Here is a 15099-nt window from a genome sequence, read left to right as displayed (position 1 = left end):
GGTGTCTACTGCGGTATGATTATCGGGTAGTCTGCTGTATTGTAGGGCAGAAAAATGCATTGACATGAATGGACGTCACATTGAGCACCTTTTATGAACAAGTGTTCAGATCTCAGAAAGTATGTGTCTAGGGCCCATGTTTATTAGACATTATTTTCTTGTTTTGATGCATACTATCACCTCCTAAAATATTGGGTACTTTTTAAACACCCTGTATACGATTTTTGTGAATCTCCTTATCTTTATCATTCAGATGTTGAAGATGTTCTCGTAACTGCGTATTTTGATTCTTACCTGCCTACTTTACTGCAGGATTTCAATGGCACCGAAGTTATTTCTTTTACGTATGTCCCGTAGTCATAAATTCCCGCACCATGGGTAGGTCGAATTGAAACTTCCGGAAACGAAGCGTGACTAAGCCCAGCTAGTAGATAGAGCAAATAGCATACTGTACTAACACTGCTGGAAATGATGCCCACTTGCATATAAGCATTTTGGCATATTTGAGAAAAATTTGTCATTCACACGACGGAATTAATAGTTCATTTATTTTATAAATGTAATATTTTAAGCACTCGGGAGGAAATTAAACGCAGAATAAATATGGGAAATGCGTGATATTATTCGGTTGAGAAGCTCTTATCATCCAGTCTGCCGTCCAAAAATCTGAAAGTTAGAATTTATAAAACAGTTTTATTACCGGTTGTTCTGTATGGTTGTGAAACTTGGACTCTCACTTTGAGAGAGGAACAGAGATTAAGGGTGTTTGAGAATAAGGTGCTTAGGAAAATATTTGGGGCTAAGCGGGATGAAGTTACAGGAGAATGGAGAAAGTTACACAACACAGAACTGCACGCATTGTATTCTTCACCTGACATAATTAGGAAAATTAAATCCAGACGTTTGAGATGGGCAGGGCATGTAGCACGTATGGGCGAATCCAGAAATGCATATAGAGTGTTAGTTGGGAGACCGGAGGGAAAAAGACCTTTAGGGAGGCCGAGACGTAGATGGGAGGATAATATTAAAATGGATTTCAGGGAGGTGGGGTATGATGATAGAGACTGGATTAATCTTGCACAGGATAGGGACCGCTGGCGGGCTTATGTGAGGGCGGCAATGTACCTTCGGGTTCCTTAAAAGCCATTTGTAAGTAAGTAAGTAATATTTTAGGTTTCCTAATAATAGTTCGCGGGAGTGCGGTGACTACAACCCAAAACCATATTCTTTCCTGTAGAGCAGCGTCCGAACTAGGGCTGAAAAAAGTCTTGGTTATAGGTTACGCTTCATCGTACGTAGAGCACTGTGTTTACAAAATGCTTGTGTGCACGCGCGACTGTTTACAGTAGCGGCTGTTTGTACAGTCCGCTCCGTATGAATGAATTCATAATAGAATTTACATTTACAGGATTACTTATGTTTCAAATTAACTAACTCGGAACAAGTATTAAATTAAATTAAATTTAGCAAAAGTATCATTATCAATGAAGCTAAACACAATTTCCTCATGTTCTGAATTCAGTTCTCTTTATTACCTGTTCTGTGTTGGATTTTTGTTTTGACATTCTGATACAACCTCACGTCACTTAAGCAGGTCTGCTATTGAGGAGTGTCGAATGTTCACTCTTTCTGGTTCAATTTTTTTTATATTTCCATTTCGTACTATGTTCTGGTCACGAGGCATAATCATATACTTTGTTTTTTTGGGGGGGGGTTTACTTCCAAACCTTCTCTTTACTTGTTTCAAGTAAAATTCCTATGTTTTTCCTAATAGTTTGTGGATTTTCTCCTAACATATTCACGTCATCCGCATAGACAGACAGTTGCTGTAACCCATTCAATTCTATACACTCTCTGATATCATGGACTTTCCTAATGGTATATTCTAGAGCAAAGTTAAAAAGTAAAGGTAATAGTGCAACTCCTTGCTTTAGCTCGCAGTGAATTGGAAAATTATTCGATGTTTCACTGAGACATTTTAATTAATCGAACTAGATTCTTGGGAATACCAAATTCATAAGAATATTATATAAAACTTCTCTCTTAACCGAGTCATATGCCGTTTTGAAATCTATGAATAATTGATGTACTGTGCCCTTATACTCCCATATTTTCTCCAATATCTGTCGAATACAAAAAATCTGATCAATAGTCGATCTATTGCGCCCAAAACCGCACTGATGATCCCCAATAATTTAATCTCTATATGGAGTTAATCTTCTCAAAGAATATTGGATGAAATTTTGTACGACGATTGTGAATTACCGAATTAAAAAAAAATTAAAACTCGGGAAAACACAAAAGTAGACTTCACACACTAAGAGAACAGGCATTAATACTTATTCAACCTTAAGTGCTTAAAACTGTAGCATTCTTTCGGGAGTTTTCAGCTTTTTCAACTAAACCAATTGGCGTTCCTGATAGAATTGGGACTCGTTTTACATTTTTCAACAGTAACAATTATTAATAATTTAACTAATAATTATGACTGGCTATAATGGTTTTACTATCCTCTTTATAGGTTTTCATTTTAAACTATATTAGCAGTATTTACTTCACTACCGGGAGGAGGGTGCGCTTAATAAGGTGTCTTCAAGTCATTAAACTCCCACACTCCCACTTGTTGGTTTGCTTCTACTTCCAAATAAAATGTTATAGGGTTGAAGTATTTAAGTTAAATTCTCTTCCACCTTGTCTATGACAAACAGTACAGGGTAAACCGTAAGTAATGTAATTAATTTCAGGGGGGGTTATTCTTCAAGATATTTCAAACAAAGAAGTTTAATACAATTTTGCTTGTTTTTGTTCTTTTTTTTTTTCGAGATAAAAATTGTTTTACGTGAGACATTTCATAGCGTGTTTTGGGAAAGCCATTGTTTTAATTGCCAATATGCTCACTCAGTTTAAGAGAGCAGGATATTATGATAGTAAAAGATTGAAAGAATTTTAGCATTGTTCTTTAAATGTGCAAACATTTTATCCGGACAAAAAATATTTTAAAACCTCTTTTCAGAACGAAAAGTTACATTTGTTCAGATCAAATTTCTGCGCATTTAAGGTACAAAACTAACATTTTTCAATCATTTATTGTCATAATAGACTGATGTCTTAAACTGACTAAGCATATTTGGAATTCATTCAGTAGCCTCCCCAAAATAAACTATGAAATGTTTCATATAAAATATTTTTTTCTCGGAAAGGAAGCAAAAGCGAGCAATATTATATTAAACTTTCTTATTTGACATATCTAAAAGAGCAACTCCTTGAAATTAATGACATTGCTTACGGTTCACTCTGTATGTATGTATGTATATATATATATATATATATATATATATATATATATATATATATATATATATAATTCTGTTGATTTCTCTGTCTGCGAATTAAAATGAAATTAATAATCATGACTCTAAAGTATCCACGAAGTTTCAAGACAACGTACAGAAAGAAACTCGTTCCTTCAAATCTTCACATTTATCTTCTAGGATATAACAGAAATCCAGAGATAAATAATGTTTTTAATTGTGACAGCATTCACTAGTTACAGAACCCTCCGGACATGCATCACTGTGAGTGATATCCTTGTAGCTGTTTGGAAGTTTCAACATCGTCGATCTCTTTCACATGCTTCCAATATATTTATTGCTTCCAGCACATTAATAGATTTACTGCGTTGTAGTACGTAATACAAAACTAAACCACTCTATCACTTCCCCGGGAATAAAGACGTGTGTCAGTATTACACAACCAATATGTCACTTTTTCCCACCAACCTGTAGTAACAAGGCTGTTTTACTCTGAAAGTTCTAACATCAATAGTGACGAAAACTTTCGTCTTAAATACACTTAATAAGCATATTTTTAGCTTACTGATTTTATTAAATTTCATAATTGAGGCGTTCTCTGGAACAAGAACTTAACTACAAAATATTGAATTTGTGATACAGAGAGTATTTATTGTAGTTCTCGTGTACCAGCATTGCGCAAAATGACGTTCAAATGTTTCTGCGCTGTATTTGAGCTTATTCCGAATCTCAGCGCTGAGCAATCTGATGGCATCACGCTGTTCCGAATTTCACCGATGGCGTCACTGATGCTCCACCTGTGTCGCACCGGTGCCATCAGCTTGCAGAGGTGGTGGCAATCTCCATCAGTCGCCATCAGTGAATCTGATTGGTTCTTGTATAGGGCGGGAATTAGCAGACGAATGACATCGTGCACTGTTGTGTCATGGCGGTGTGTTCTTATTTAGTTCTGCTGTATTGTTTGTAATGAGCACAACGTAAAAACAATATGTTAATGGCTTAAGAGCGAACATGTCAACAGACTAGTTATTACTACCGGTTCAAGAAATAAATTGTTTATGCTCTCTTTTTTTTGAATGAGATAGCAGGACGGAAATTTCACAAAATTTTGCTAGCGTAGCATAGACAACTTATACAGTCGCCATGACAGCCGTCGATCCTTCTAGCAGTTTTGTTCCTATTTCGCTGCAGCGTGACGTCATTGTTGTCCACCGGTCCGGTGAGATTCGGAATACGCTGTTTGTTGGAGGAAAATAACATTTTGTCGGGAGGGAGATGTGTTAATGATGATTCAATATAAATATGCTGGAAACGGAAAAATGACGGAACGTTTCTAGAGAACATCTTAAATGTACTGATATGTACTGATATAAATAAGTTTTCCTGAACAGTTTCTCCTTATTACGCAGTTTATTTATTGTTTATTTTGCTAAATTTTATAATTTTAATGAAGTGGTCTAGTGGTTAGAGCGCTGACTTATAATCCTGTGGGCTTGGGTTCGAGCCAAGGTGTATCCCCGATTTATAACTTGTGTTGGACAAGCCCGTGGTCCAGGTAATACAGGGGTTTTCTACGAGAGCTCCGGTTCCCCTGTGGCATCCCAACAAATCTCCATCATCATCTCATCTCATCGCGGGTGTAGTGTAGACGAGCCTCCTGTGGCGCACCCTGGGCAACGACTCTAGCGATAAATTTATCTACATAACTGGCTTTACATGTGTTAATTATGGAACAGTCAAGAACCCGCTATTGTTGAAGAAATAATTTTATTGGTATAATTATCAATTTTTCTGAATAAAGTCTGGTTTCCACGGTGCTTGTTTCTGTGATGAATTGCATGCTGGAAGCCCTGATGGTAGCTCTGCCTGCTTATTGGAAATCCTGCCCCCTGGTGGCTGATTTGTTAGCTATCATGCTGGATTTCGAGATTAGGTTGCATGCTATTTTTCGTGGTGGCTTGCAGGCTGGAACCAAAGATGATATAGTATTACCGGTGAAACCATGTTGCCATGTTCGTTGTTTTCCAACTAAATCTCTTTTTTATGTATTCCTTAATTTCAAAGAAAGAGTAATTAAATATCGGACTTTAGTTGTTTTACACTTCTACTTTAATTATTTTATTATGACATTTACTATTGTTAATGTAGGGCTTTAGTTGTTTTCCACTCACGGTTTATTTTCTCTTTCATCATGAGTGTTGGTAACAGATGAAGCCGCAGATGATTTTCAAATTTGAGCTGTGAAAAGAGCCAGCTGCGTATGAACAGTAACCAACATAGTAACAAACACGGGAGTCATCAGCGTACCCATCAGAGGGCCGGTAAAGAAATAAGTACCGTGGGAACTGGGCTTCATTTTCCTTTGAAATTGATTGATTTTGCAGAGTTCTATAATTGAGAACCTAACATTCTAAATGTGTTAAGTGACAAAAACAACAAGATACTGATGAAAAACAGACAGCGAAATGCATGTTAAGATACCTACAACACCGTCTTTTGGCGCACAAATGAGTCACTTACAGTTAAGCTACGACAAAGACAATTTAGTATAATATTCTCATATGGATGTTCCTTCCTGTTGAATAAAATTGTATTTAAAAAAATGGCACTTAGCACATTTAGAATGTTAGATCTTCAGTTATATACATTTTCTTGAAAACTCTTCCCTTATTATAGTCTAAGAATATTTTTTAGCTGATTGTTTTTCCTAAGTTTTGTAATATTGTACTGATATAATTATACATTTTTCTGAAAAAAATTTCTCTTCTTAACTAAGAGAATTTTTTTTTTTTTTTTTTTTTTTTTTTTTTTTTTTTAAGATTATTGATTTTGCTGGTTTTATAATTTGTACTGATATTATCATCATACACCTCTTCTCCTGAACGGTAGATACATCAATTACTGGTTTCTTTTTTTTCAGTGGGTTATTTTACGATGCTGTATCAACATCTTAGGTTATTTAGGGTCTGAATGAGGTGAAGGTGATGATGCCGGTGAAATGAGCCCGGGGTCCACCACCGAAAGTTACCCAGCATTTACTCATATTGGGTTGAGGGAAAACCCCGGAAAAAACCTCAACCAGGTAACTTGCCCCGACCGGGAATCGAACCCGGGCCACCTGGTTTCGCGGCCAGATGCGCTAACCGTTATTCCACAGGTGTGGACTCAATTGCTGTTCAAATAACCAGTATTTACTAGTGTTGTGGGATTTAATCGATCAATTTCTATCAAAAATATTTAATCGAATAATCGAGTCTATTAAAATTAATCGGTTGTAATTGATATTAATTATTATTTTGTTAATACAAACTCATACGAAAAATTCCGACAATATTTCTCTCTCGGAAATTGCTTATTTAAAAGCACAAGAGTACTGTTATTTTCTAACTGTAAACCAGGTAGAGTAGGGAAAATCTTTGCATAAGCACTTCAGAAAGAGATGGAAATATGAGGACAGTGACCTAGTCTACCTCTATTGAAAGTTGAAACACAATGCGAAACCTTTATTAAGTTTTATGGCTTTCCAAGAAAACTTCCACCTTGTTGTCAGTTCATCTTCCTAGCATATGAAATATATACTTTTCTGGAATTCGTTCCCCTCATCCCTTTTAAATAGCCATGTCTATACTGTGCAAGTAAGAGCGTAACTACCTTCTTCTCATTTTAAAATCTGGTAATTCGATTACAATAGGGGCCAATGTTCTGTTTCGACCGCTGTACTTTTGCAGGTCCTTGCAGTTTCTGTACTGAGTTTGTATATGAAGGTTGTGTGTTTAGTTTGATAAAAAAAACAGTTTTCTGTGGTTTATGAAAAGTGTAAACGCCATTATGTCAGATGAGGATTTGAGAGGTAAACTCGGTGAAACGTTTGGATTTAAATTGAACGATCGTGGAGAAGTGCTTGACAGAAAGAAAGTTTTTTCGTGTTTAGTGATGTAGGAAACATTGTTACTAAACGTAGAGTGGCACATAATTCGGAGCATGTGAATGCACTCACATGTTTAAAGGCATGGATGAAGCAGTATTAACTAGATGAGTCTTCATACTTTTTGTTATTTATGTTTGTCTCAAAAATTCCCGGAGAAATTGACACAATAAATTATAAGCCTCAATATGTTAGCAAGTAATTAAAATAGTTGTTTTGCAATATAACGATACAATATATACAGATATACAATATTAATTTAATACTTATGATTATCGCCGAACATAAGTTAAATTTAACAATAATTGTGTATATATATATATATATATATATATATATATATATATTGTGTATATATATTAAGACATTTTTTCATCCCGATCAAAACTCGATTAATCTATCGATTAATCGATTATATTCAAATAGTTAATCGATTACATATTTTTATCTATCAATAGCACTACTATTTACACAATACATATATTTGTATTAGCCTATACAATCACATGAAAATTGTACACGCGTAATTGAACATAATATAGTCAGATTATAGATAAGGATACAAGCAGAGTTCAGGATGTAGGTTACAGACCTGGATATAGATATTAGGAAAGAAATTTTAATGCTACGCAAGCCTTATCTTTCCGCATAATTTTACAGGGGCAGGATCAAGAAATAAAAATAAATTTTATCACGAAATGCATGTATCAGATTTCTCAGACAGTCATATTATACCATATTCAATACAACGTAGAAACGTTGCACTTGTTATGGGTATGAGTGACTGACTGAGCTGTGAATGCGTTATAAAATTAAAGTGGGGAGTCCACAGACATGACAAAGACGCGGAATTACGATCTTTATATCATACTAATGTTCTCCTTAGCCAAAACAACTAATTATTTAAAAATTATAAGCTTACAGCAGCTCCATGTGAAGCTAATATTGTTAGAGAATTTTGATTAGATCAGTAAAGTTCATCAGCGCTTGTTTCTTAATCAGTTTTAATGGTGTAGAAAAACAAATGTGACAGTGGCACTGTGTTTGGAGTCAGTATTGATGCAGTCATCTAATGTTAGACTACTTACGAATTTCGTTTGATAAGCTGATAACCAATGAGAATACTGAATGAGCAACACGTGTGCAGCTCTCGAGTTTGTATTAAAGGAAGCGAAGAGAATATCAATTTGGTTACAATGGAAGGTTTTCGGAAAAAATGTAAGGGAACATTTTCTATAACATTTTTCATTTCAGAAAATTTGCTGCGAAAAATTTTCCTTCTCACATCACTAAACATCAATCACCACTCTTCTCAATTGCAAATGAAGACCGCAATTAAATATACTAATGTTGGAAAGGACATCGAATTGGGAAAGTAAAACACACTTGATTACGGAAACTTTGTTGTGACAATTAGAATTTTCGTACTTTTTAAGGAAAAATTATAAATGATCACTTTAAAAGAATGACAACCAAAATAGGCTATATTTATTTCGCTGACTTCAGAAGTCATGTATGTTTGAGATACCTCCTATTAGAGATATTTCACCCATGTAGTACCGGTAGTAGTCTTCATCGTCATCACCATCGTCATCGTCATCACCATCGTCATCATCATCATCATCATCATCATCATCATTTTTACATATTACCATTTCCGTAAGAATACTTATGGAATGTCAGACGAAAATACATGGGTTCGAATCTAGATCTAGAGCTTGTTAGGTCTGTGGAGTAGATCTCACTATGAAATTGTTGAAATATAAGTAAAATATGACTTTTTATAAATGCAAAAAAAATTACGATAATATGAAAATCTTAAAAAGTGCCCTGGGGCCGCCCGGCCTCGATAAATAGTACCCTGGCGCAACCAGAGCACGCCAGGCGTGAAATACACCTCTGCCTATATATTAGAGAAACTGTAATATTATAAAATCACCTACTTAAAAACTGTCTAATAATGAGCCATTTTTTATTATTGGTCATTCATAATTACAAGGCTTAGTCCCTACGGTGACTTCATGGTCTAGGGCTAGACCTGTCACGCAAATGGTCCGAATTCGAGTCCCGGTCAGAGATGATTTTTAATTGAAGTGGTACTTGTTGCAGACAAGGGGTTTTCCCATCATCATCATCATCATCATCATCATCATCATCATCATCCCGTCCGATTCTATTCCCTTACGATTCTGACGCGCTAGTGGAAGGGCTGGTCTAAGAACGAGTGGGGTTGCGTGCTTAAAATCTGGACACTCAACGAACCTATATGAAGTCAGCTGGAATTAATTGGGATTACGCTGTTGTCTCGGATGGACCTAATGTCAGTGTTCGCCCACTCCTTTAATAAATAATAATAATAATAATAATAATAATAATAATAATAATAATAATAATAATATACCATTTTCTTCTATTTACAGCACTAGACGGACTGCTAATTTACCCTTAAGAGAGCAAAACTTTTTCACGACTGCAGGTTTATTAGTCTAGATCCAAGGTTACATAATCCCATAATTAAAATCCACCCTGAATCAACGCTCTCTGTTTTTAATTTCAATAAAAAATTAAACATCTACTTATCAATGATATTTAAATGTGATATTATGTATGTATGTATGTATAAAGTGTTTTTTCCCATGTTCTTATTTTTATTTGTTTCTATAATATTATTTGTGTGCATTAATTTTTGTATTTCTGTATTATAATGGAACTACAACCGAACACGAGCTTTTCTCATACGGGTGTTCCTGATTTTTTATTCTTTGTATAAATAATTTAGTATAAATAAAAGAAAATAATAAAAATAAAACCATTAGGTTTCGTCATAAGGGGATATTCATTTCAATTGTTGGCACTGAGTAGCCTATAGTAGTTTGAGCTGAACCAGGTGGGTGTAAGCAGTTTGTTTACCTACCTCCAGTTACTGTAAAAGAAATTACGTAATTAAACCTTAGGATGACTGTGTATGTTTCTTTCTTATCTGCGCTTCCAGTAACGGATAAACTATTGATGTGGATAAATTCTTGTAATTTTTGTGTAGCCTATGCATTATATAAGATACCCATGTTTTTAATTTGTTTATTTTTAATGGATACAAGATATATTATGCACAGATAGTGACAAATTACTATATTCGATTTAATTTTAAACTTCTTTTTAGAAATCTGAACTTAGTCGTCCATTTTGTGCTTCGACAGAATTGCATTGCATTATTGCATGCATTATTTTGTAGATTACTAAATGTGAATTTTCTGCGACTGTCACCCGATATGTTTGCATAGTGGGAGAAGCTTTTCTCTACACCATAGAATTGCACAAGAGCGTATTCAAAACATTCGAAATTTCTGTTTCTTAATGCCGACACGTCATTAACATATGAAAATACATTTTCTTTTCTCACAAGAAAATTCCTTGTATTTTGTAGTGATTATTATTATTATTATTATTATTATTATTATTATTATTATTATTATTATTATTATTATTATACAAGACATTGTGATTTTACCCTCTTTGGTGCTATCTGGCATTAGTTGGCAATACTGAAGAGACGGCCAAATTAGTCTTTTAGAAAATACTCTTATGTGATCTTCACTATATATTATTTACTATTACGGATGACAGGTGAAATGACGAGGAGAATGGGAAGTGTTGAGGGAATAAAAAAAGAAACGATATTACTATGCCGACAAAAATCTAACGTCTGCTTTTTCCATCACAAATTCCATTACGACAAGGCCGGGGATCGAATCCGGGCCGCAGCAAATAGAATACCAGAGCTCCTACAATATCTTAAGTAGACTGTCGAGTACTAACTGTTTTTGTTTCTTTCTCAATAAATAACTACCATTACCTTCCAATTTATTGTGAAGGAGTACCTACAGTAGCTTACGTAATTCTATATGCAAACACTGAAGAGCATTATATACTCATAGCCAAAACCACCGTATATGGGGCGATTTCTGGCGAATCCTAATATAACCATAGTAGCGACATTAAATAGACTTTGTAGTTAATATAACATAATTAGATAGGCAAATATGTACTGAATTCTAAAAAATTATTTCAGAAGCGACACCAATAGGAGCGTTTAACCATTAAAGCTAAACTATGTCCACCTATCTGCCCTCCCACTTCATACAAATATTGAAAATGCAATTTAAGCTTGTTTGAAAACGCTTCCAACCCTGTTGACTCATTATTTTTAATTATTGTTATATATCACAACTTTTCCTAGCAGTTGCATCATACCTTTTCTTGTCACCGTGCGTAACGTGACAAAGGCCAGGTTTTAATTTTTTGTATCTTCATTAAATTCTAATTTAATCTTAATTATTTAAATTTTAAGTTGCGAGAAAATCGAAAGGGAATCGTATGTTAATTAGCACTAATGTTTAATATTATAAACATTTGACCTGAACAGTAATCAACTCTCATAATAATAATTGGGGAGCATGGGAGGAGCATTGCACGCCTTGATTAAATTATGTCCTACCCAGTACCTCCCAAAATTAAATAGGCCTGTATTGGCATTGTCACTGACTACTACTACTACTACTACTACTACTACTACTAGTAGTAGTAGTCTGCTATTATTATTGCTACTATCATTACTACTACTACTACCATTGTTATTTTTACTACTACGACTACTTCTACCACTACTAATACTACTACTACTTCTACTGCTGCTAACACTATTACTTCTGCTATTACTACTACCACTATTATACTACCATTGTCACTTTTACAACTACTGTTACTACTACATTACTACTAGGCCTACCATTGTTACTTTTACTACTACGATCAATACTACCACTATACTACGACTATTACTACCACTACTACCGCTACTACCATTTCTACTGTAATGCTACTGTTACCACTACAACCTACGTCTGATCTACTACTACCACTGCTACTGTTACTGCTACTGACTACTACTGGTAAAATCTACTAATGCTACTACCACCACCTCCACTATTACTAACTGCAAATACTACTACCACTATTACTATTATTGTCACTACTACTACCACTACTATCACTATTTAATTTTATTTTTAATTGATACTGTAACTGTGTGGGAAAGGTGAAGATGTATAGTTTTATAATTGAGTGGTAGTATTTCTCAGATATTTAAATTTTCAGAGAGTTACTTAAGATGTAATTTTTAAATTAATATTTGGATGTCATTAATTTTCATATTTTTAATTGCAATGGTGTTTTAACGTCTGGTGAATATTGATTACTCTGGTGGCCTTGTTGAATATTTCTGACATCGCATATTAAACATTGATGATGGTGGTGACGATAATAATAATAATAATAATAATAATAATAATAATAATAATTATTATTATTATTATTATTATTTCTAATAATTGATTATAATTATAATTATTATTATTTATAATTTATTATTATTATTATTATTATTATTATTATTATTATTATTATTATTAAGTCTGAGAAAAGACTAATCAAAGTTTTCTCATCACTATATGTTTGCAAAAAACCTAACCCACCTTTCCGTTAATTTGAACCTATATTTTATTCATAGATACGACGCTTGAATGTCGTGAATGAAACGTCAGTCCCGTAGTAGTTTATGGAGTTAATTAGAGACTGATAATAATGCTGTAGCAAAAAATGTTCACGCAAACACGAAACACTTGCCACTCTTTCCATTGTCTGATGTCACCATTCTGAGGCCATCGAACACACGCAAGTTAACTAATCTTAACACTGGATCAAAATTTCACCTATATTTTCTCTTGTTAATCCTGTATTAAATATTATTATATCCACAATCTAGTCAATTAATGAATATATTATAGTATAACCATAAGCCTACCTATTGCTGACTCGGCGCACTTGTCCAGCGAATCCGTTATCCTTATATTGAGCGTTCTCAATGCATGTTCACGTCAAACAACAGAACTCATTGTAAACTGGTTTTTATTCTGGCATCACTGAAGCTTTAGCGTTTTTCCTTGGCGGGTTCTTGGCGGCTTCTGTTCATCTGTCTTCTGTACCATTAAGGTCTATTCAGACGTTAAAATTCCGTAGAAACTCACCCTATGTGTAAAAATACTGACACTCTTCCACATTTCTCTAGCTAAGATACTTTCAGTGTTATGCGAGTAAGATAGGTTTATGTCCGGTATCGTTAAGGTTGATTCGTATATTTATTATACGTCAATACCACTACCTTATTGGAGAACAGCTATCTAGCCTTCTTGGAGAGTCCGATGCTCAATCGTTTTACTCAAGGTCTCGTCTATTTTTTTGTATCGTACCTCGTGTTTACGTAACCATGGCCTACTCTGTTGTGAAGAGGAGCTGAGAGCGCTTTAAGTTTGTAGGTGTGGACTTTCCAGGTGTAATAATAATATTTTTCCCGCAGGGGGAAATTCAGGGACGCAGCCACCGCCCCTAAAAGCATCCGGTATATATAGTTTATATATTTTTGCACTTTGTATAATTAGGGGGTTTGTCAGGTAAGATAAACCGAATCCTCTTAATCAAAGATCCACATCAAGTTCAACCGGGTGATAAGAAATATAGCAACCAGTATAACGACTGTATCGGAGATCTGCACACTTTGCTCTTAAAGTTCATATTTATTTGTTAAATATCTGCGGTGGTACAGCTTAAACTTTTTTCTAACTGTACAGTAGTATGCAGTGAAATATAACTAAAATAATGACGTCTCAACATCGACCTGTCTGTGAAATGAGGACCGGCGTTATTTTCCCGAGGGCGATGCTCATTCATCACTTGCCGTCTTCTAATGCCAAGCTTATGAAGGAAGGAAATTTCTCCACTCTATCCTTCACAAATGCAGTACAGTATCATGGTCTCTAAACTACTCCACTTGGAATAACGCTTTTGTCTCGGAAATCTAGTCATTTGAAAATAGCTTCCGTAGACGATGCATAACTTATAGGCCTACAGAATTCTACGAAGATTTGACATGGAACTTTTACGCAAAAATGATTATAATAATTGCATAGGAAAGATTGTTCTTTTTCTTCCTTTCTTTCTTTTTTATTTCTATCATTTTTCTTTCTTTCTCTTTTTCTTTTTTCTTCTTTTCTCTCTCTCTCTTTATTGCACCGTATGTAAAATTATAACATTTTCATATGATTACTATTAAGTAAGTATTAGTGGTAAAGTAATATTACACACGTTATTTGATAGTGAAAGTTTCAAGTTCTGTTTTTGTTCTGCCGTTGATCTGGCCTACCTTCCTGGCCTTCCAGGTCACCAGACTTGACACCATGTGAGTTCTTTCTTTTGGAGTATGTGAAGGATGGAATTTTACTGTCATCTCTATTCCAAGACTTTGAGAAGTAAGACAACGGATCATTGCTGCGATTGCATCCAAAACAGAGATATGTAGGAGGGTGTGTGGAAAAATTTGACTATCATGTTTATGTATGCCGTGTAACAAGAAGTTCTCACATTGGGTGTTTATAACTTACCAATAAAACTTTACGAGTTTCTTAAACAAATTATATAGACAAAGTGATTGTATCATTAATACTTACTTAATAAATAAATAATCATATGAAACTGTTGCCGAGGGCGCAAGTAGCCAAAGGAGCTGACGCGCCCTTTTTAAACCCCAATAACCACCAACTAACGACACTGTTACCATAATTTTGAAACATGATGTATGATGAAAGTAGGGCTTTTTTAATTAATCGTATGGGGAGGAAAAAATTTTTCCCATACGGAGCCATACGATGTATGGGTGCCTAAGATTTTTTACACGGAGATCTCTACTTAGTATGTTTGCATTATTTTATTCAACTTGTATTTACATGACTATATAATTTTTTTAGTGTTCTT

At 34.6% G+C, this 15099-nt stretch overlaps 1 protein-coding gene across 5 annotated transcripts in view; it reads right to left on the bottom strand.

The window, feature by feature from the left end:
- LOC138697766 (phosphatidylcholine translocator ABCB4-like) overlaps window positions 1-15099 on the bottom strand; it is a 264750-nt gene that overhangs the window by 107525 nt on the left and 142126 nt on the right. For 2 of the 5 annotated variants that reach the window (XM_069823258.1, XM_069823265.1), the window contains exon 1: window positions 13097-13435. The exons of 1 other annotated variant lie outside the window; for it this stretch is intronic. The gene's annotated coding sequence lies outside the window, so the exon portion shown is untranslated. 2 more of the 5 variants (XM_069823281.1, XM_069823290.1) reach the window with 2 other exon arrangements.

The sequence above is a fragment of the Periplaneta americana genome, chromosome 1 (genome assembly GCF_040183065.1).
Source record: "Periplaneta americana isolate PAMFEO1 chromosome 1, P.americana_PAMFEO1_priV1, whole genome shotgun sequence".
NCBI classification, from domain to species: Eukaryota; Metazoa; Arthropoda; class Insecta; order Blattodea; family Blattidae; genus Periplaneta; species Periplaneta americana.
The sequence above is the reverse complement of the archived record's forward strand: the minus strand, read 5'-3'. Positions and strand labels throughout refer to the sequence as shown.